Below are 23,578 nucleotides of genomic sequence, written 5' to 3'. Positions count from 1 at the left end.
CTTTTTTCTTGATCGAGCATGGGCTTTCTCACTGCCTCACCGTCTGTTTTCCTTGGACCGAGTCTGGTGCTGTTTTAAAATGCAGCGGCAGGTCACTGGGATTTTGAATGTTTATGTTTGCGACAGGGCCCGGAGTCATGAAAAGGGAACGTGTGTGAGTTATTATTCACTTAACAGCAGATTAAAAGAAGAGCGGGCTCACATGGGCTGTGGAATCTACTCTGAGGGACGTGGCACAGCACTGTTTTAAGAGGGAGGTTTTTTTTCAAGGGGGAGGAAATAAAAACAAAACATCCAATATAACCTTATCTTTGAGCACAACTTTGAAGCTGCCTTTTTGTGGAGCCTTGTCACTTTGTCTGCATGCTGCTGTTGCACCCACAGTCCTGACAGTTGGCAGGGCAATAGTTTCATTTGTACATGACCTGTTATTCACAGGCATTTCATTCTCGTGAGTCAGAGTTTGGCACAGGTTTTTACACAGGCAGACACTTTGGGATTTTCACTGGATTTACAAAAGGTTAAGAGCGCAGGCTCTGTTAAGGGAGGAAGCTATAGTAGGTTGAGGCCCCACTCCTAAATTGCAAGGCTTGGAAAAGTGAGAGAGTAATGCCCGGCTCTTTGTAAACTGTCTGGCGTCTCCCTGGGTTCAACCAGAGTTCGTTTCCAAAAAGAAGAACAAAGTGACTTGGACCTTTTCCTGGCTATTCCCCCTGCCTCTCCTCTCTTCCCACCGTTCTTGGCAACCGGGATATTCACAGCTCCCCTCTGCCTGCACAGTCTCTTTCACTGTGTTTAGCACCAAGTTTGGAAATGAACATAATTCAACAGTTTTTTTTTAAAATCCTCTTTCTTTCTTTCTTTCTTTCTTTTTTTTAATACATTCAATCGTTTTATTTTTACTCAAAAGTGTGGATGGAAAACATGCTGTGAATAACAAATCAGCTAGCTCTGAATAACTACACTGTCTCATGAAGACAGAAAGGCATTTAAAAGTTAAGAATAACCCAAACAATTCACGAGAGAATCACGAGGGCCATAATGGCTGCCTCGACTGTGTCCTCCCTGTCTGTCGTTTGCAGAGCTGAGCTGCGGCTCATCTTTGCCCATGTAGGAGGCTTGTGCAGACGAAACTGAAAAATCCTTTCACTGCAGTGACAGAGAAAATGACTCAAACCTTCACCATGGCATTTACAGCCAAATATGCTGAGTGCAGTGAATGCGAGCGGAATACAGCCTGTAATTTGTCAGGTCTTTTTTATGTTCTTTATAAAGAGTCAGCTTCTCCTTGCTTTTTTACATTGTTGCAGTCAGTGTTTCTTAGAAGAGTGTGTGTTCGGTGTGTGTGGAGGGGAGGGGGGGGGGGTGCAGTTCAGATTTGAAGCAGCCCCTCTCATCGACCTTTTACCGATTTCTTTGGATCATATACCATTTGTTGCATGTAGGTATTCCCACGTGTGTTGCGTGGTGTACCACGGTATATCAGCGGCTTGTGAGTGTTGACAGCAGCAATATGGGACATTGCAGCAGTGAGGTGTCCATTGGCAGGCAGCTGACAAACAAGGCGGGAGTGCACGCCAATAGCGGACGGAGCAGGCCTTAACCGATGACCCCACCCCACCCAGCTCCCTGTTTATTTGTGCCAGGGTCGGGCCCGTGTCACGGCGGCAGAGTATTTAGCAAGCTTAAACAAGCTCAGGTTCGCATGCTGGCTTATCGAAAACCAAAAGGCTGAAGGCTTGTGTTACCACATGCCCTTCTGGTCCACAGTGTTGTATTTCGCAAAAAAATAAACCTGTTTGCCCCAAACCGACTACCACCCCCCCCCCCCCCCCCTCTCCCTGGCTTTTTTCATTGTTTCTGCATTTCCTGAGAGCACTCAGATTTTTTGTTTTCCTCTGCTCGCTCCACATCCTGTGAAGAGAGTTTGAGAGCGTCTTTGTTTGCGTGGAACCATTTCACCGAGGGAAGCTGGCACGTACAGGTTGACTAAGTAAGAGAAGCCAGACACCAAGTCAGTGTTTTTTGTGGGTGTCAGATTTCAGGCCTACTCTCCCTCTCCCTCTTCCCTCTGTGCGTCTCTCTATCTGCGGGCCTGGGACTGTTTGGTCAGGCCACTCTGTGTCAGCAGCCTCACATTACCCCCTCGCACACTCGGGTCAGATGGAGAGCTCCTGCATGACTAATGTGATCAGACGGATAATGCATTACACCGCTTGAACTTATCAAAGCTGGAGACCTGCTGAATCAGTCGGTCCCGTTAACTGCAGCCCCCCCCCCCCCCAACAAGCCTGCACTGCTAATTAGTCGCGTACACACATTTTTAGATATACACAGTTGTGTTGATCTTGGTCACAGTCAAGTAGTTTTCATCCTCAGCACAAAGCAAATACATTTTGTTTGATAACCGTCCTGAAGGTGCTGCGTCGGCAGTAGGGCTGCAACTCACACTTATTTTCTTTATTGATTAGACTGTCAATTACTTCCTTGTTTGAATCGTTCAGTTTGTAATCTTGAAAAATAGTGAAAAATGTAGCATTGTCAGAACAGCCGTCCAAAATACTCAGAGCTACTGAATTGACGATGACAGTAAACCAACCACTGGTCACGATGGAGAGGCTTGAAGCAACAAAGGTTTTTGCTTAAAAAAAAATAACTGAAACAATTAGTCGATGATTAAAGTAGTTGATTAGTTTTGTGACAGTTAACTAATCCATTAATCAACTTATCGTTTCAGTTTTACTCTGTGGGCTTGTAAATTAAATGTGCAGGCGCATGGTGATAAAACGTCAGATTACAATTTATGGTATACTTTGTAACGTTCAAACATTAAACGTTGACACAGGTACCAGTTGAGCTCCCGTGAAGCGATGTAGGGACTGGTCACTATGGCTCCCAGTGCTGCTGTTTTTCAGTATTTAATTGACATGGCTGTCCATGATGAGTTCAGGGGTTAGTGTTGCCTCTCTTTGTTACTCTCCTCTCATCTCCAGTGACAGATGGAGGCATTAGTCTCCAATGTGGCGCTGTCCTGAAACTAATGGCTATGTCCTTGGTTTTTCCCCGTGCTAGCTGGGAGACTGTATATCTGTCCCCCGCTTGGAAGTGCCGAAGCAGCATTTTATCTCCCTCCCCCCCATGTTTTAGTTTCCACGGAAATAAGGCCAAACAGGACTCGGCCTGTTCCCTCATAAATGACTTCAAATAAATAACTTGGGGAAAAAAAAACAAGTGCAAAGTTTTCCCTGAAAAAAGGTTGCCGGGCTTTGATTTGCGAGTTTATATGAATCTCTTCCCTCCGCTTACCGGAATAGTTCCTGTAAGTGAATAACAAAACACGTGATATATTTTTATAACATAGAGTAGTCTGAGCGCAGGGGTGTACTGATTGTGGATGTATCTTTGCATTCCAAGTGAGTTATTTGCTACATAAATGAATAGATTGGATTACATTTTACACACTGACATTTCATGTCTTCATATATTATCAGCTCCCTTCAAAAAATTTTTTTGCTGTTCCCTGTCCTCCTATATAAACTCACTCGCAATTAGGACAGCTAATATATTATGCAAATGTTGACTGGCTAAATTGAGACATGTTAATCATGTTTTAAGAGGCTAATTACAGCCCTGTATATCTGAGGTGGGAGTAGTAATTAGCAGTGATAACAGATCTGGCTGTAGAATGGTCATATTTTGCATGTCGACGTATGGCGTGTGTGTGCGCGTGTGTGTGTGTGCGCGTGTGTGTGTGTGTGCGTGTGTGTGTGTGTGTGTGTGTGTGTGTGAGCTTCAGGTAGGTCGCTAGTCGTGCCTTGTCTTTGCTTGTTTAGCAGCTGTTTTCAGTCTCTTTTAGCCTTTAAGCAAATTAAAAAAATCTAAGGTTGCATTTACAGTCTTGTTTGCTGTCCATGGTGTGTGCCATATTTCAGATATTTCCCTCTCCGCTTAAATTTTTCACCTTCACGGGGACAGTGAGAAGGGCAGAGGAGCACAGATCCATCAGTTAGTTCACCTATCCGTCAGAAATATGAACGCTTTGCATCTCTATCTATAGTTTGTTTCCTGTTCTCCTCAGTCTGGTTATCTGATGCAGTAGCTCTGGCCGTTCTGAGAGCCCGGCTTTTTATACGCGACTGTGTTCTTAGTTTTTCTGACAGAGATCATATTCAGATCCATTACACTAAGAATGCCTTCCCACTTATCGAATATAAAATTGCTTTAGAGAGGAAATTTGCTCTACGTTGAGAGTGGAGTTTCTTTCTTTATCAGATGTTTTGTCTCTGGAGTAGCTTTTAGTGTCTACAAAACAGCTCCGGTGACATTATTGCAGTTGCAATTGCCTCCGCCATTGTTTTTCTTATTGGTGCTGTTTTGGACTTGATTGGATTTTCCACAGTCTCGTGGAATTGTCTCACGCAGAAGGGCCGCCGGACGCGTATATATCCTCATATTGTTGGAGTTGAAACACCTGCAAATCTTATTACTGATATGTTCATGGGGCTCCAAGTGTGTGCTCCAAAATACCTCTGAATTACACTGTTTAGTTTTTCATTTATCATCCATTAAATCTGTTTTGTTACACGTCCCGTCCCGTCCCCCCATTCCACCTCTTTTTTTCTCTGAGTCTGACTGAAGAGAAATATCAAAAATCCAACTTCGACCTTGAGTTTTTTTCCCCCGTGCACTCTGATGGAGGTGGTTGCCCTGGCACTTGATAACCTTTAATTCCAAGGTGTGGGATCTCATTTCTCTGGCACTCTGCCACTACGATGTAAGTGGAGTGTTGGCATCATGCTGGGGTTGTACAAAGGACCCCCCCCCCCCCCCACACACACACACACACACCAACCCCCTTTAGACTTCTATGAACAGTCAAACATAAAATGGCAAGCGCTCTTCCCTGGCCGACTTAGTAAAAATGACATAAATTAATACATGCTGCTTAAACAGGACCAAGATTAATGGTTGCCTTTCGCAGCGGTTTAGATCCACTGTCAGTCGCTGCTCGCTGCCCAGATGGAATCAACACCAATCAATGAGGCTACCCGACTCTCCCCGGATATCTGCTCAGGGTGTAGAGCGACACACACACACACACACACACACACACACACACACACACACACACACACACACACACACACACACACACACACACACACACGCACACACGCACACGCACACACACACACTTAAATATAGCCTGCACACGCAGACACATTCTGACACATATATCATGCAACAACAACAAAAAAACACATGAATTGCACCCTTGTTGATGCAGTATTTTTGCTCCTCTCCTCAGCATATATCCTGTATTACTTCCCATACAGTGGGATGTTCAATCAGGTGCCACAAAGTCAGATGGGGAAGAGCAGTGAGGCTGATGGCCCAGTAGTGATTGGATGTTTCAATTACTGATAGTAATGCCATGGTGTAGTGAGTCATGCAGTGCAGATAGCACCATTTATTTTAATCAGGACAGGGGAGAGATGGGTGTGGATGTGTCTCCCTCGTTTCGAGAGCAGTTTCACATTTAGATGCAGGAGAGTGCGTTCTCTCTCTCTTTCTCTCTCTCTCTCTCTCTTTCTTTATTTCACACACAAACACACACACACACATGCACACACGCTCAGGTGGATTGAGAGTGGTGGAGAGGTTGCCGTGGGTAACGCATAGCGACAAGGTACTCTCTTGGTGAGCTATTCTAATTTATGTTAATAAACCTTGCCGTTGCCGTGAGAGACAAAGGGGCCACAGATGAGCCTTGGTAACCTCGGCACCTTCACTGCAAGGAAAGGCGCAGACAAAGAACAATGCAGGCACACACGCACAAACGCACAAACGCACAAACGCACGCACGCACGCACACACACACACACACACACACACACACACACGCACACACACACACACACACACACACACACACACACACACACACACACACACACACCAAAAAAAAAAGAAGAGATATTGAACTGTAGAGAAAGACACAAATACTGTGGTGGAGAGCGATGATAAATTTAGCCACACAAAGAGTTGTTTTTGTGGCTGCAAAATCAAACAGCCTCATGCTGGCAGTGTTCAGTGTGTGCTGTCTGTGTGGTATGCACTGTTCCCGCGTGTGTGTCAGAGTGTGTGTTGGAGGAGCAGAAATAGGGAGGCAGGCAGTCTCTCGGGATTGTTGCTGCTATTTCCGTGAGGGCCTATAGAGACACGGGGTGGTGCTGTTTTGGATCGCTTCCCAGGGCAGATGTGACACCACAGGTAGCATTTAGCACAGTGGGGCGAGAGCATGAGCGTTAGCAGAGGTCAGCACTTGGCCGGGCTGCCTGGCTGTGGGATGACCAACTCAGGGTAAGTATGTTAGGAAGTTACAATTTATTTATATAGCACTTATATAGCACCTTTTAAAACCAGGGTTGCAAAGTGCTTCACAGGATACAATGAAGCTAGGTAAAAACAAACAAATCTAACAATGTGTACACAGTAGTCAGATAAGGGGTTATAAGTCTGCCTCTGAAGTAGTTTGGACTATTTCAGGGAAAAAGGGAACCCTCAGCATGTACGCAATCGATAAAATACAGATAGAACTCAGTGTAATGTGGATTAAAACACTTTTTGTTTGCTTTGTCTGCAGTGATGCAGCGATGTACTCTAAAAAGCAATTAGCAAGTTAAAACAGCCATTAGGGTGAGATGATTTCACTTCTGCAAATCAATAACTTTTGAAAAAAAAAAAATCATTGAATCAATTTGCATTATTGCAACTTGCAACCTGAAAATCCTCATTAAACTGGAAGTGCCCCAGAAACAGTGTAGCTTTTCTCGCCCACCAGCTGCCTTGGCTTGTTATATTAGGCGACTTGTTATTGTGGGAAATCAACTTAAAATGCCTAATTACTAGACTGTTATATTTTTCATAGTAAAAAAACAACCAAGCCTTGAAAGTTATAATATATATTCTGATGTCTAGCCAGGTAAAATATGTGACAATTTTTTTTAGAGTAGCATCAACAAGGATTGATAATAACAGCGATGGCTCGTTGCTGCTTCCATGTATACAGTAGATACCCGTATCCCAACCCAAAGAGTGAAAGCTGTGGGTTTCCTCTACGCCGTCTGTCTGCCAGCTTGCCTTTGGCGGTGTTAGTTCTGGACAGTTAACTCCAACTGAAATTATGTTAATTGCTGTCATTTTCTTTTTTTTGTACTTGAGCATAATCAGCAAATTATATACTTCTGTTCATTTATTATCGGGCCACTTCTAACCGAGTTTTTACCCTTGGAAGATCAAAAGTTAGGAGGTAGTTTGCTCTTATGGTTTGTGTTGACATTGTAGGTTTATGTGCACACATTGTGTAACAGCTTGTCATCATACTGGTCATAAAAAGTCTCTGATATGTTGGATGGATGCAGGTAGGGTGTCAGAAGGAAAATAAGTGTTATGGCAGGGTACATCTCAGTATTGTGTTTTGCATATTGATACCTCCTAATAGCTTGTTGTGCTGTGAGGCCCAACAATTTTCCCAGTATTTGTATCCATGGCCTCATGTTGTTAGAATGCTTTGTTATTTTTCAGAGGTTTTAGCTATTTACTTACAATTATGAACAAATAACAAAAAAATAATAATTTCTATGTGAAGAGAAATGCAGGATACGTCTCCAAACAATAGTTTAATTCTATTAATGTCATTTTTATGTCTGATTTTGTGCTGTTGTGTGAATATCCTGTTGTTAATTTTGTGTGTGTGTTTGATTGTGTGTGTGTGGGTGTGTGTGTGTGTGTGTGTGTGTGTGTGTGTGTGTGTGTGTGTCAGCTACTCACTGACAAACAACAAGTAAGGGATGTGGAGTTGAAATAGTGCCATTTAAAGTTGAGGGTTTGTTAAAAGCTTTTTTATACGACCTCTGCACTTGAACATCTGTAACTCACAACAGCCACGTGTATGTGCATGTACGCACAACACACACACACACACACACACACACACACACACACACACACACACACACACACACACACACACACACCCTATATGGTGGTCTGTAGATTAACTGTCTGTAGATTAACTGCTGCATTTTTACTGCGCTCACTATAGGAGGGCCGTTTGTATCAGGTGATATCCTTTTACAGGTTTCGCTAAAGAGTCTTTATTTTTGGGTCTTTTGGCAGACTGAGCATAGCAGCACCCTTCTACAGACACTTACATGTTATAAAAAAATGACTTTAAGATAAAAGGCACCTTTGCTGGAGCTGTGTGTCGGGCACCTTGTTCAAGTTCACTTTGAGCCTTGTTTTTAAAATGCAGGCTTTTGTTGTTTCTTACACAAAGCTTTCCCCAGTCGTTCACAAGATCTTTGACGACCGGACCCCGCGACTCCGCACATTCCTCCTCACGCCTGCGGGCGGGCAGCTTTTTTCTTCTTCTATTATACTTTATTTGGCTTGCTGGCACCACCTTGTAGCCTGTTTTATTGGACTTGTCCTTCAGCACCATGTTTAGCAGTCTCCTCCCCCTAAACACATAAAATTCCTTTATGTTCCTATTACTTGAGTTTATGAAGAGCGTCTTCGGCCCCCTCCCCACTGATAAGATCATATTGATAGATTGATATTGGGAGAGCTGTAGTGTGATAAAAGCGCGGGGGTTAAGAGCTTCTTGGATAGTTTAACCTTGATAAAACAGTTGTTTCAGTGAGGCTGATTTTGCCTCATCCGTCTTCATCCGTCAGGGCCCCGCTGAAGTATGCAAATGAAGGCAGTAGAGGAAAGCGCCGTGTGCGGTTAAATGGGGCGTTGCGAATGTGCGGTGTACCGCGCCAATGGGGTGATACTACTTACTGTCCAAATTTAGTGTGTCTCTTCTGGAACACCCCCCCCCCCCCAACCCATTCTCCCCTCTTCCTTTTTGTCTGCATTTCAAGGATACATCGAGCCCTGAGAGGAACTGTAGCCTCTCGTAAAATGATTACAGCTGTGGCAGCAGAAAAAGCACTTTATGCTTGTACATGTGTTTTCACAGATTTGTGCACATTCTTGAGCTGGAATTAAGGGACTGCCGAACAGTGTGTTATCCCTTTATTTGCGCCTTTGGTGTGCAGGATGTTGCAGCGGGTTTTATGGTGCGCTCCAGCCATACATTTTAGAATATGGCTGTTTATCGTGCTAATTAGTGAGTCTGGAGGTGTAAGGGTAATAATCTTTACGATAATAACTGTTTATGCCTTAACACTGCTCTCCATTCACAGTTTACGTCGCCCAGGCAGCTTCATTTGCCTGATTAGTTTCCTACCTACTCAGCAGCATTAGGGATGTTTTGGTGTGTGTGTGTGTGTGTGTGTGTTTTTTTTTTTTATTCTCTCATTTATCTCGTGTGTCGGCATATTGATGGATTCCCCTGCTCACTCATTATTTTGTTCTGTTCTTCACAACTCATTTTCGGGAATGGGGCCAGCACCGGGGCCCGAAACAGATAGCGCGTCCCGTCTCTGCTGTCTGACTAGCCACCACACACATAAAGCTGTCAATCAGGAGCCTTCCTTCCTGCCCTTTTGTTATGGAACGCCAGCTCTGTGGGTGGGTCTTCTGGGTGATAGATGGCTCATGGAGCCTATCGGACTGCAAGAAGCATCCATCTCTGTCTGGAGCCTGTTAAACAAGCTTGGGAAAGCAGCCATGTAGTCCTAACCACCACTGGCCTCCACTAAAAAACCCCATTAACATTAATGAAGGATAGCTTTAAAAGTTCTTCAGTAATAGGCTTGAATTGGATTTACGAGTGGGATAGTTTGCCGTAGAGTACGTCATGAAAAATGCCAGAGGTAGAAACATTTAAATGACAATTTTAAAGGTCTCGGAACCCAGTTTCAGCGAGCATCCAAGCTCAGCTTTAGAAACCTTTTAATATATTCTTCTATCTTGCCCCTCAATCATGTCCCCTTCAGGTCTAAAATCAAGTAGCAGCTCCAGAGTGTCTTTGGAGGAAAGCAAGGTGTTTGATGTTTGATGTTTTAAGTGACTGCAAAAATGAAGCTGCTCATCTTACAAACAGTGCAGCTGCTTCTAGAGGATGGGAGGGGGAAGGGCGGGTGCAAAATAAGTTCTTCATACTTTTTTTAGAAAGAAAGAAAGGGCCTTTCATCCCAGGTGGCACTGGCCATTTCAATATCTTCTAACTACCACTTTACCTGTCTGCAGGGTCCCTATAGATGGCTGATGTGAAACTGCCATTAGCCAGCCAATTTCTCAACCACAGATTACTGTGCCAGTACGTGGTAATCACAATGTTGAAAAAGGTCTGATTGCACTCCATCCAACCTACAAAGTGCAGCATAAATGGGTTTTTCGAAAGGTCTGCAGTGGGTTGTTGGTATGTCATCATAGTGCATTAGGACTGTCAGAGGCAAAATGGCAGTTTTTCAAAACCTCTTTCGTTTTGTGCGAATGTTAAAAGGATGCAGAAATACACTCGGACCAAACCAGGCAAAACAAGGCCTGAGTGAGATTGTTCAGTCGGAGGGACTCCATGTACAAGGCTGCTTCCATTGAATATATAGTGATTTTTAAGTATGACTAATTTTATGCTCTCTCTCTCTCTCTATCTCTTGGTTTGCTCCCTCCATCTTTCTCCTCCTCCCATCTCTTGGCTAGTCTGCTCTCCGCCAACCTCTGATGTCATTAGCGTTGGAGGGAGGTTGAAGGGAGAGAGGGGTTGCTATTCTTAATGAATTCCGCTGTGTCTTTGCACTCCCCCACCTAGTTAACCCTACCCCCCTCCAATGCTCAAGGTGTCAAATTAGAGCAGCTGGAAACGGGGGGAGAACAAGGAGATGGACAAGGTACCGCTCACCCCGCCTCATTTCCTCACTCTCCTTTAGCTCAGCGGATACAACATGATATTCATGAATGGTGTCCATTTAATAACTATGCATTCCGCCTGTTTCAATTTAATAATTAAGAAGCTTTTAATATGATGTTACTAATACACTACTAGTACCAAGCACCAGTCCTACAATGTCCAAGTACTGAAATATTTAAGCTAAAGTATTTTATTAAAGTATTTGTTTAAATAAAACTGCATTACTGTATATTATCAGCATAATGCATTTGAAGAATCCCATTAGCCAGAATGAATGTCTCTTTAATGTTTGGAATATTATTACTGATGGGTTAATGTAGGCAGCATTTTAATGTTGCAAGTGTTCAAGTTGGAAACCCTTTATCTACCGTAAAACAGTGCATTAGATTTATTTGTTAGTCAAAGGTTAGTCACACCTTAATCATAAAGGTAACTAGTAAATAGAGCTGTGAAATAAATGTAGCGGATTAAACGTACATTGGTGAAACAAAGTATTAAGTACTATAGTCTTACTTAAAACCTGCACAATGTTGTTTTCAATTCTAGCTCAGCTAGAATCCCAAAGTTTCCAAAGATACTAAAAAAATATGAGGCTGAATTTGGGCAAATGAGTATAATATCATGCACAAGACTACATGAATATTTCAAATTGATAAAATAGGGCAGCAGTAAAAATAACAGGTTTTTATATTCCACTCATCAGACAGTCTGAACGCACTGATACAGAATATATGTGAAGCTGTCTGAGAGTGTAGCATAAAGAACGGTTTTCTAGAATTGAAGGTGGCGATAAAAACAGGGGAAGTGGATGTTAAGAGCTTAACCTCGGTTTACCTCGTCTCCATTTGTTTTAGTTCACGACTTCCCTGTGGCCACAGAAGTCCCTTCGACAGTCTCCAGAGAACAGGGAATGAACTTGTTGTGTTCCCTGCCCAGCGATAGCGCTAACAGACGGTGATAACACTATCGGGCTCCTTCGTATAGCTCCAGAAGCAAACACCTCGACACAATGATGTCACATCCTCTTCGTCTTGCCGCTGGGATCCTCAGGCAGGAGACACAGCCAGATAGATGCTAATGTGAAAGCGACATCGCTGGTGGCTGTTTTTAACCAAGGTTTTTTTAAGTGTTTCAGGGTGGATTTTTTTCCCCCTGCGAGCCTACTAGTGGAGTTGTTGTTGTCTACTTCACCTCGGCGTTGACGCTTGATAGTCGTGACTCAACAGAGAGAGCCGGCATCCCCCTGTGGCTGTGCTTACTCACTCCTGAGCCCAGCGTTTAGTTTTCCTTGGCAGACCCAGGCCACAGCTCATTAGACTAAGAGAATGTGCCTGCCTTAATTAATGATATGTAAATATCCTTGAATTGGCCACATTTGCATATTAAGAGAGATTTGTGGAATCTGTGGAGTAATATATTTTAATTAGGGATTAATTAAAAATAATGGGAATTTCATTTTGTCTGGCAGGTTGTGTTTGGTGCGCCCAGTCTTTGAACGCCGCCACAGCAGCTACCAACATGTAAAAGGAAGCTCTGCTATTCCACCTGCTATCTGTGCTGCATACAAACATGTGCACGTGTGCCCTGAAATGCACACACACATGTACACACACACACACACACACACACACACACACACACACACACACACACACACACACAAACACACACAAACAGTCTCTGGCATCACATTCCATGAGATGCCAGAGCCTTCCCAGGGGGTCTCCACAAAGCGCTGTAGCTTTGAAATGCGGGTGAGGAGAGAGAGAGGGGGGATCCAGCTTGAACACCCACAATATGTTTTTGGGGATGATCCCGGCTTCGCTTGATTTCATCTCCTCTCATCTTTCTGTCTTTTACCGTGTAGTTGGGGGAATGGCTCTCAGACACGGAACACTAGTTATGTTGGCAATTATGTTAATGGGATGCCATTAGGCCATGATTGTGTATGAGCGAATGGGGAGCGGGGGCATGTTTTCAGAGACCCAAGTCAATGTCTGCTTTGATCCATTTCTGGGAGACCCCTTTGCCAAAACATTTTTTAACACATCCTTCAGTGTTTTTCACTCGTGGATCTTCCGTACGGCAAACGGTTTGACCGTCATGTCAGGAGTTGTTTCCTTTTGTGGTTATTTGTACCGGGTAATGATGTACTCAGTGTGTTCTTTCCACTGACAGCTGGGAAAATAAATCTGAATAGAGACAAAGAAACCATCTGTCATCAGCATCACTGATAGCATGGCCACTATCATGGCATCTCCTACGTGGAAATCATCCCCATTACCCTGCATCAAGGCTGCTTCCTGCTTCCTGATGCTCCTCGCAGCAGCAATGCACACAAACACGCTCGGCCCGGTTTTATTAAAATCCGCAAAGATGTTTTTTTTTATGCATTCGGATGCATTTTTCAGTCATTTTTGTGCAGCGGGAGGATGCGGCAAATGTCTGTTTCTCCTCGGGGCTGGGCTCAAAGCGTCGAGCTCCTTTGGCATTTGTGATGTGTCGTCAGCGCGCTGATGTTATTGATCCAGGACCTTCCGAATTCATTAGGAGATCCAGCACAACTGTGCTGCATCTTTATTTATGTTGCTGGCCTGCCCCCCTCCCCTCTCTGCCTCACTCTCTGTATGCCTTCCTCTTTCATCCTCCATGCATTATTATTTTATTATTCTTTTACTGCTGCCTTATCGCCCGCATTTTGGTGAGGATAAGACCTGTCATCTTTGGGTCTTGTCTGGGGAGATGATGGGTGGAGGTGGATGGGAGGGAGGATGGTGGGCGTAAAGAATGCATGCCGTCCCCCTATTTTTTTTCCTTTGCCTGAAATGGACCTCTGTTGCTCTGTTTTTCTCTCTCTCTCTCTCCTCCACCTTGCTCTCTTTCTCTTTCTTTCACTCTCTCTCTTGCCGTCTCTCTTTGTAATGAGAATGTCTCTCTAATTGAGGGAGCCGCAGTAAGCTGGCCGAGGGCGGCGGGGTTAGATTGTGATACTGGCTACGTGACCGTTATGCTGATAGAGGTGGCGGATCAATAATTTAGGCCCTGACCTTAATGGTGGTGTTAAAACGCTCATTCCTCCGAAGAGTCTGGAGGCCTTAAAGGTGCAGAGTTGGATAAAGCCACGCGGAGCTGGCTGGCTGGATGTGGAGGTGGGAGTGGGGGATGGTGGGAGAAGCAGATAAGGAGAGGAGAGAGGTGGAGAAAGACAGGGGAGGGAGAGTGTATTTGCAGTCAGCCCCTCGGTCTGTGAAAGGAGGGATCATGAGTGATGCTTTTTCCTGCTTCTACATTCACATGCACTCACATTGTCACCAACATTCATCCTCTTAGTATCTATATGAATGCCATAAGCTTTTTTTCTCCTCTCTCTCTCTCTCTCTCTCTCTCTCTCTCTCTCTCTCTCTCTCTCTCTCTCTAGCATTTATTTGGTATCTGGTTGTAATCCGTTTTTTTATAAGAAATCCTCCACCCATTCTCACTGATGCACTGAATGCATCGGCAGACAACAGAAGTGAACAAAGACTGCGGTAACGAGTGGGTTTTAATCTGGTTCTGGGCTTGTCTTCTGCTGCTCCTATAGCTTAAGGCCATGGAGTCGGACAGCCATCGATTTGATTCCGAGGGACATTAACGTCACGGCCTCATGCGTCTCTCTCTTGAATCTCTAAGACCGCACTCATTCCCTGCTGGCAGGATGCGACCATCTCAGCCGCCCCCCCGCTGCTCCCCCCCCCCCACACACACACACACACACACACACACACACACATAGCAACCCACCCAGCCAGCCACCCTTAGGGGATGATATATTAGATATAACCAATTCAATTTTATGCAGCCAGGACAGACGCCCTGGGGACATAAACACACACATTTTTAATACACTCCTCACCAGGAAGCCCAATGCGCCAGAGCCTGCGGCTGCCCTGGGTCTCCACTCACACTCAATTATTAATGTAACGGCCGTACTGGTTTAATTAAATAATAAAGACAAGCTCACTGCAAAGGAATGGGCCAAGGACGAGTCAGAAAAGGAGCCATGGCTTCTCTAAGTGTCCGATTTTGACATATATGAGGATGCATTGCTGTAAATATGCAATATTGCAATGACATCTGTTGTATCCATCACCAAATATATACATAGATGGTTAATGTGTCTATGTATTGGGTTGAGTGTTTTTCATACGATCTATTAAATGAGGATTAATTTATAGGAAAAGACAAGGCCAAATTCTATCGAAATTGCTTTGTGAGAGTGGAGAGTCTTAAAACACTTTTTCCAGAAAGGTCTCTCTTTTTTTTTAATAAATCATTTGAAGGAGAGGTGTAGTCTTTTGGCTTGGAGTCTCAGGTCTGCTCGTACATCAATTGTCTTGAGAGTCGGGTCAAACAGGGGCTTGTGATACCTCAACTACATACAGTAGAGGAATGATTTCCTCACATTATGGATTCCTGCCACCTCAAGGGCAAGCCAGAGGAAGCACTCTGTCTCCGATGTGATGAAATGTGGCGTTATCTTTTACTTTGTTTCATTAGATTCACTGGAGATTACACTGTCTATCCTCAAAGAGCGGCTTTTCCCAGCTTTCCAAGATGAGAGATCTTCTGGCCTCGGGGCGAAAAAATATATTTCCAGCTCCCCTCCGCGGCCCAGTTTCTTGGGGTGCGTGTCTGTCTTAACTCGCAATTAATTATTCAAATTCATTTTGAAATGCAGGCTTACGTTTTGAGTGGCTTGTTCGAAGGGAAAAAGCGTATTTTTTTTTTCTTATTTTTTTTCTTCACTAATGGCAAGTAAGCCCCGCCATTAGATTGAAAAATAGGCCCATTGTGTGTGTGTTGACTTGGTGGCGCAGTGCGATGAAGGATTGCGACAAACTGGAGTGTTTAAATCGGCGAATTGAAATTAATGCCCTCTCAAAGCCAAGCTTGCTGACGATACATTAAAGCTAATACTCCAGCGAGGTCGAGCAAATGTTTGTTTATATACATGAAATACGCTCAGAGAGAATGAAATGATTGGATTTTGCCCAAGTAAACACTTGTATTAAAGAGGGAGACAGAAAGAAACAATTGTGATGCAATGAGATGTTGGCGCCTTCAAGTTTATTGTTTCTTCTTTGTTTTTGAGTAGACTAATATTTCCAGACATGTTTCATTTACGACCTTTTTTATATTCTTTGTTTCTTCCCTTTTACGTACAATTCAAACTCATGTTTGGTTGGTGTATTTTGTTGGTTTTAGTCTACTATTATTATTTAATTTTTTTTTTACGCTTACTTAAAGTATGTCCCTCTTTATTTTGTCTGCTGACACATTGAGACACTTTCAAAGGTCATGCCTCAAGTCTGCCTTGTCACATCACTTATTCAGGGTTGGCTTTATTTATTCATGCCACTTTTTGATTTTAATAATTTAATGCAGTGAAATGTTTCTTTCGTACGGCTATAAAGTGCTCGCGCGGGAGTGTTGACATCTCTGAAAATATGGTTATATGGCTTCTCCATACGGCGCCGACAATCCTCCATGTAAAGTGTGAGCTGTTGCTGTCAGTGGACGCTGTAATGTGTATCGATTGAAATGATCCACCCTGACTTCCACTGCAGCCAGAGATGCGCCTCTCAGGTGCCGGGGCAGAGTGTGTAAGAGGCTCCTTTTTCTACTTTTTTTTTCTTCTTTCCTTTTTTTCCTTTTAGAATTTAATGCCAGCAGGCTGAGAGTGGTATTTATTTTCCTCAGACTCTGCTCTGCTGTCCTGGAGTTGGCAGAGTGATTTTGTAGAATAGAAACATTATAGACTGTTAGTGTCAAAGTGTTAAATGTGATGTATAGAGCTGGGGCTTTCAGAGGGAGGGTTGGGTGGACGGGGGGGGATGAGGAGGAGGAAGAGGCTGCAGGGAGGTGAGCACCGCCAGCCATAACTGGAGCAAGGTGCTCATGGGAGAGGGGAGCCATCCACCATGTGAGGGATGGCAGGGTAATGTGGCGGGAGGTAATGGCTTTTCTCAGTCCGCTGAAACAGAGGGGAGATCATTAGGGGGCTGCCGTGCCGCACCGCGCCGTCCGTTTACCCCGACTCTTCCACCGTCTCTTGTCAGAGCAGGGATGTGGAGACACTCATTGTGTTTGTCTGTCTGTTTTTCTGTGGCGCTTGGCTGGCAGCGTTGCTCCAAAGAGGCACCAGTGTTTGATTATTATTTTGGGGCCTTTCTTTACCGGGGATGGATAGACACTGACACCTTGGCTTACAGCTGCACTCAGATATTTCCTTACCAAATGCTTCCCCAGCTGTGAAATCAAATCAAAGAGCGAAACCCAGCAGGCCCTGATGATAAAAACAAAACTCCTTGACTTCCGCCTTTTCCTCTGACTTCTCCTGTTACTTTGATCGAGCATCACTGTTTCCATGAGCCGTTCTGTTATTGGCCGCAAAATTGTTAAAAAAAAAAGAATATTATTGCTTTCATTTATCAAGGTTAGGGAGTTTGACTTTGGTTAATTGAAAAGATCATAGTTGTAGTCAAACATTTTATGTTACAAGCTACACCATAACACGTATCTTTTAAAGTTCAAAACTCAAGTCCTAATCAAAAGAGAAATCGACATCAGAGACAGTTTGAAAAGCATGCAGATGAAAAGCCTTCAGATCTCAAAGCTTAACGTCTATGGCAAAATAAAAAAGATACCTCCTTTTATATTTGATTCAAGCTTATCATTGGCTTTGGTCCGCATTTGTTTTTGTTTACAAATCATTAACGTTCATGTAGCTTACTACAGTTGGTGCAATGACACATGTTACAGTTTTAAATCAAGACCAAAATTGTCTTATTGGACCAAATGTCTTGTTTTAGAAAAGCTGTGCCTGTTTCATAAGCTGCACACCACAGTACGGTTGTAGTAGCGTTGTGAATCAATATTTGTTTCCCTATATGATATGCTGCATGAATGCATTGTGGGAAGGGAACAGAGATTGCAATGCTTTTTGGCGACCTGGTGTTTGAAATAAAGGTGAGCGTTTGTGCATCAGCGACGACTCCTCAAAACCGGTTAACAGCACTTTGGGCTGTCGGTCGATTTTTGCCCTGGTGAGCCTCCAGCCCGGCGTGACAGAGAAGATTGGACGTCATTAAGGTCTACACTCTTTCTGCTGTCTGCGAGTGTGTGAAATGGGGCTCTGCTGCTGCTGCCAAAAGCATGGACTGCTATTGTGCATCGTGAAAATCTCAAAGAAAAGAGGCGCGCAGCACAGACTACCAGACCCTGCATATTCATCTTGCGGTGTCATTTATCTGCACTGCACTGGTTTTCCAGATGTTTTTTTCCCCCCATAGTTTTAATATGCCCTGCTGTTATAGTTGAAGGTTGGTGCGGAAGTCCCATCTCTAACAAGAAGATTCGCCTTGTGTCGCTGTCAAGACTCATTCATGCCGCAGGAAAAAAAAAAGAGGCTTCTGAGAAAATATGATCGCTCCTGTAAAACGGACCAATTACTCCCCATTGAAAACCTTCAAAAACCCACTTTTATTGGCCGATTCAGCCAAATAAAACTTTATAGCGAGAGGGGACAGGGACCGCCGTCATTTTTGCATAGCTTTTCCAAGCCCAGCTTTTATATGTTCCCCCGTTATTACACCTCTGTGACATTTAAACTTTATTGAACAAGACTTTAAAATCTGTAGGCAGTATATAAAAGATCAGGGAATTTATCTCTTTCCCTTAACAGTTGAGTCGTGAGAGCGGCTGATTGACATGGTTTTTTCTCATCAAATGTTTTGTTCAAGAAAGGAGAGAGAATAAGGAAAAGTTGTCTGTATTATTTTTACATTTTAAAATTCATAACACTGTCTGCAACTAACTATCATTTTCATTATTAATCATTTTATCTTTTGATAAAATGTCTGGAAGTATGCCTAGAAAATAGAAGACGTCTTTCAATGCCACATTTTTTTTTGCCAGTTTACCATCACACAAGACAAAGAAAAGCAGCAAACCCAATCTGTGTTTTTGACTAAAAGATTACTGAAGCAATTCAGTTCTGTTGAGCAACGTATACAATCAATTGACTAATGGTTTCAGCTCTTATCTACAGTATCTGAAATATTAATGTGATGTACAGTTTATCTGTAGGCTTTATTTTAATACCACATGTGAGCTTCCCTTAATATCCAATGTATTTCCTAGACAGACAGCGAGAAACTAAGGCAGAAAAAGGAAAGGCAGTGTTAGAGAGGTCCTGCCCCCCTCCCCTGTGTAATTAAAAGGGGTGTCTGTCAGGGGGCTGCTGCTGCTTTGTGTGGCCCCATATGTTTGGGCGCTGATACAGGGAGGATTATTCTGTTTGGAGGCCTGATAACAGCCTGTTTATAACCTTGGCACAGGCTGAAGCCTAATCTGGCAGTGGCACATCTCTCACCACCTCCACCCCATACTAAATTTCCACAGGAAAAAAAAAACGTATTTTTCTCTAACTGGGGGGAAACAGACCCAAAAAGTGTTTTCACCTACAGTATATCTCTCGTTTGCACGTATGGTTCTGCTGGATATCATGTGAGAAGGTTGATGTAAAACGGTCACACTGGATGTGAGTTAAAGTATTGGGATAATTCAGATTGTGAATGTTAACAAGTGTGGATAATTAGCCTAGCTGTTTTTTTTGTTGCTATTTTGGACAATCACAGCCTAACATGTTCTCCTTTCCTCTTTTAAGGCTTTTTATTTTCTGTTGAGTTGTACAGAATCACTTCTACACTTTTTATTTGATTCGATGTCAGTGTTCCCTTTGTTGCAAAACTCCAGTTTCGTTTTTTTTTAATCTGCATGCTGATTAGTTCGGTCCTTTGTTTTCCTCGTATATATTGTATAGTCGGGAGTGTGTCATGACTTTTAAATCAATACAATCTGCTTTGTCATTTAAAGTCCTTTGTGCTTTTTTCGACATTACAGCTCCAATTTCTTTCTTTTGAACGCTTAATGTATGCCTTTCCTTGACTAATTGCTACATGATTGATTTAATGAATTTCAATTGAACACTTGTTGCCCAGTATGGAGCCCGTATTCTTAAGAAAATCTGAAAAAATGCTACTGCCATATATGCTGGATCATTGTTATAATGTCAACCACTTCAGTAGTGGAAGTGACTAAATACATTTACGTCAGTACAAGTCTGAGGTACTTTACCTGAATATTTCCATTTTAATCTTCTTTATAGGGAAATAGAGCACTGTATATTTCTTTATCAGCTGTCATAGCTTTTTGGATTAAATTATTGCATTCCAAATTTATAATCAGCTTATAAAACCTGATGCATTAGTATAGATTCAACTACACAGTAGTATTTAAATGTGGGTAAAAGTACATATACTGCTACAAAACATTAAAGTATGGTTAACATGTTTATGCTACAATAATAAGGATGCACTAACACAAGACTAGCATTCTGCATATTGATGAGTACTTTAACATTAAGTAGATTTGGTTGCTAATACCTTTTATATTTGTATACTTGGAGTTGAGTATTTTTACACTGCTATAGTGTTTTTATTTTTCTTGTATAATGATCAAGGAAAACAAAATGTGAAATTCAGCTCCTTGCCTATTTCCTGAATGGCAGGAATCCCCTCTGAGTCGCCTTAACTGTTCACGTTAATAAGTGGCTTCCAACCTTTGCTGATGAGTTTCCAGGGCGCTGAAAAGTCACTCTCGCTAGCGCACTGTTCCATAGCGGGGACCCTTAACCGGCACGCTGCGGGGGAGAGGGAGTGCTCGGAGTGGCAGGCAAAGAGAACTGTCAACCTGTCACATTTCTCCCTCCTCTTCCCTCCTGATAAATTAAAGTTACACTGTGTGCGTGTTGTAGCGGCGGAAGGCTGTGCAGAAAAAAGCCCGGCTCCTCAGGTCTCAGGAGATAGTTGGCAACTAGGTCAGACTGATAATGTAATCCGCTGACTGGATCCTCAGCCCACTACACCCAGAGAGAAAGAAGCATGACAGGAAAAAAAATGAAAATGTGGGAGGGAAATACGAACAACTTTTATGTGTTGTTGCACCTACTTAGCATTACCTTGGCTGGCTCTAGTTAATCGAGTTCATCAGGGAACTATGTGCGTGCAGCCTATATTGTGAGGACGCGATGATAATAAATCTGGCTGGTGTACGTCAGTGTTTGTGTAACTGCACACACGTGATTATTAAAAAAAAAAAGTTCAATCCACGCAAACATACCTCACTGGGGGAAACTTTTTTACACAGATTCCTTTTTACTTGTTATCTTTCGCAGCACATACTCGCACTGCACATCCACAAACAAAACAGTATAATGTGAGTCCGCGGGGAGAGAGTGACAAGAATAGGTTCCTGCATCAGCAAGGTGCATTTTCATTCCCATGCAGTATTCCGGAGAGGCTCGGTGGGCCCACTGTGACAACTCTGCCTCCCTGCAGGTGTGGAAATGAAACAGGGCCTATAAATAGCGCGGGCAGCTGGGAGTAGAAGCGCTGTAGTGTGGAGGGGTGGAGGGAGGGGGGGAGGAGAGGTCCAGCTGGGGATGCAGGTGTGTAGAGGCTGACCGACAGAATACCACTGCTGTCTCACCCAGGGGAAGGAGAGGCTGCAGCTCCAAGCAGTTCAGAAAGTGGAGAACTTCAGCATTTATTCAATTCAACTCTGATAATAGTGGAATATCATCATGGCTAACTATATTACCAAGCAACATTCGATAGGGTAACTTTATGATTCAACAATCGTAAATGGGCTTTTCAATTACTGTTAACGGCACTATATGTAGGCCTAGATACTGAGTTACACAACATTCACAATATTGACCTGTTTGATACATGTTTGCTGTACATTACAAAATACTTTTTCAACATGAATGATGTTTGAATGCAAAATGGACTCCATAATGGCATCTGGTGAAACCGCTGGACAACGGAGATTTTCTAGACAGTCAGAAAAAGAAGGACCTGCTCAGCGTTACAAGCCTGTATGCCACCGTCTGAATGTAAACCAAGTTCTGTAGTTCTTAACACAAAATAAATAGTTTTACATTCTGTAATATGTCATTTTTTAAGAGAGGATGACATTCCAATTGATAAACAATAGACACAGTATATGAATTATCACTATACTGTTTAATTAAAGTAGCTGGTGGTGGTCTTGGATGTGTGACTAATGTACTACAGTATAACTAACCATATAATTATTTATTTGAAATATTTGGATATTGTAAATAATAGGCTAAGTTAAATAATGTTACGCAAAACTTTTGGATAGAAATGTGTTATTTTTGTGTTCACTTTCGGAATAAGACATTGAACATTTTTTTTACAGAATAAAGAGAATATATATATATCTAAACTTAGTCCTATTTTCAGCGTAAAGGGACCTTGGTGGAACGTTTGACGCTGTTTCCATGGTAACCTCCATCTGTCTCACTGTTGAATTTTCTGCTGCCGACTCGACCTGTAACGTTTCTTCTTCGTCTTCCTTTCAGTATCTCAGTCTGCACAGGTCAAACACCTGAAGGCAAATATATATCCAAGTGTGTTCAATGCTACACTATTGCAATTGTGGTTAAGGCACCACCGCATTTAAAGATCTCATTTGGTAACATTGTGGCTTGATCTTTTACATTTCATCCACTTTTATTGATTTTTCAACACAGTGGGACAGTCAGGTACATCCTTACGTCGGCATTATGCACTTCACTTTATCGACAAATCTGACCACGGCCTCAATGCAAGTGCCGCATGTCCTCTGATTGGTCCAAACGTGAGCACGGGCCCTCACGTTGGATACACTTAATGTCTTCCACCTGCAGAAGAGCAAAGAGTAGAGTAGTATCCCAGGCTTTATGAAAGACATGATGTGGTGACGACGTGTGTGGTTTGCTTTGTCAGATGACAGTCCCTTAACCACCCTTTCAGACCGCTCACAGTGACACCAGGTTAAGCTTTCATTGGTTTTTGATCTGAGTGGGTCGGCATGGTGTGCTTTCGTGAAGTAAAATCTATGGGACTACAGCTGTGGACTAGTTAGTGAGCGCTGATGACGGTGTATTAACCTGTGACTGAAGCATGAAAGAAATAGGTCAAACCTTGGTTGAACATGTGCGTTCATTGGTCCCTTGTCATACACGCTTCCCTTATTTGAATTGGATATTAGTGTTTCGTGGCGCGTGCTGCTGATGCCACAGGGCTGTCTGCATAGTATAGTAGCATTACGGAGAGCCACGTTGTCTTTATTTTTTAAGATCAAGCTTCAGCTTTTAGGGCAGAAAATGCTGCTTTCATTTCTCCAACGGATGACTCGATAATGTAATGCATGTAAATGGCGGTCTAGCACTCGTACACTGGTGTTTGCATTAATGCATTAATTCATCTGTTAAATTTTTTTTTTGCTGGAGGCAAAATGGCACATTCACATCTGAAAAACCCCACTCATAGTTCCACAGACACACATTTTACTGCTGATTGACAGCAGGAGCTGCAGCTGACCCAGTATTCTGCTACAGTGGGACGATCCCACAGGCCTGTGATTAATGACTAGGTTTTATCCGCTAGTGGTGTGGTAGGCCTGCCAGCCAGGCCACTTAGACTGCCTGGACCACTACCTCTGCTGTAAACACACACACACACTCTCTCTCTCTCTCTCTCTCTCTCTCTCTCTCTCTCTCTCTCTCTCTCTCTCTCTCTCTCTCTCTCTCTCTCTCTC

The 23,578-nt window shown here is 43.2% G+C and overlaps 1 protein-coding gene across 3 annotated transcripts in view; it reads left to right on the top strand.

Annotated features, from left to right (window-relative positions):
- Positions 1-23,578, top strand: part of pbx1a (pre-B-cell leukemia homeobox 1a) — a 44,496-nt gene that overhangs the window by 2,060 nt on the left and 18,858 nt on the right. The gene's annotated exons all lie outside the window — the stretch shown is intronic.

This window comes from Ammodytes marinus, assembly GCF_949987685.1.
Source record: "Ammodytes marinus genome assembly, chromosome: 9".
Lineage (NCBI taxonomy): Eukaryota > Metazoa > Chordata > Actinopteri > Uranoscopiformes > Ammodytidae > Ammodytes > Ammodytes marinus.
The sequence above is the reverse complement of the archived record's forward strand: the minus strand, read 5'-3'. Positions and strand labels throughout refer to the sequence as shown.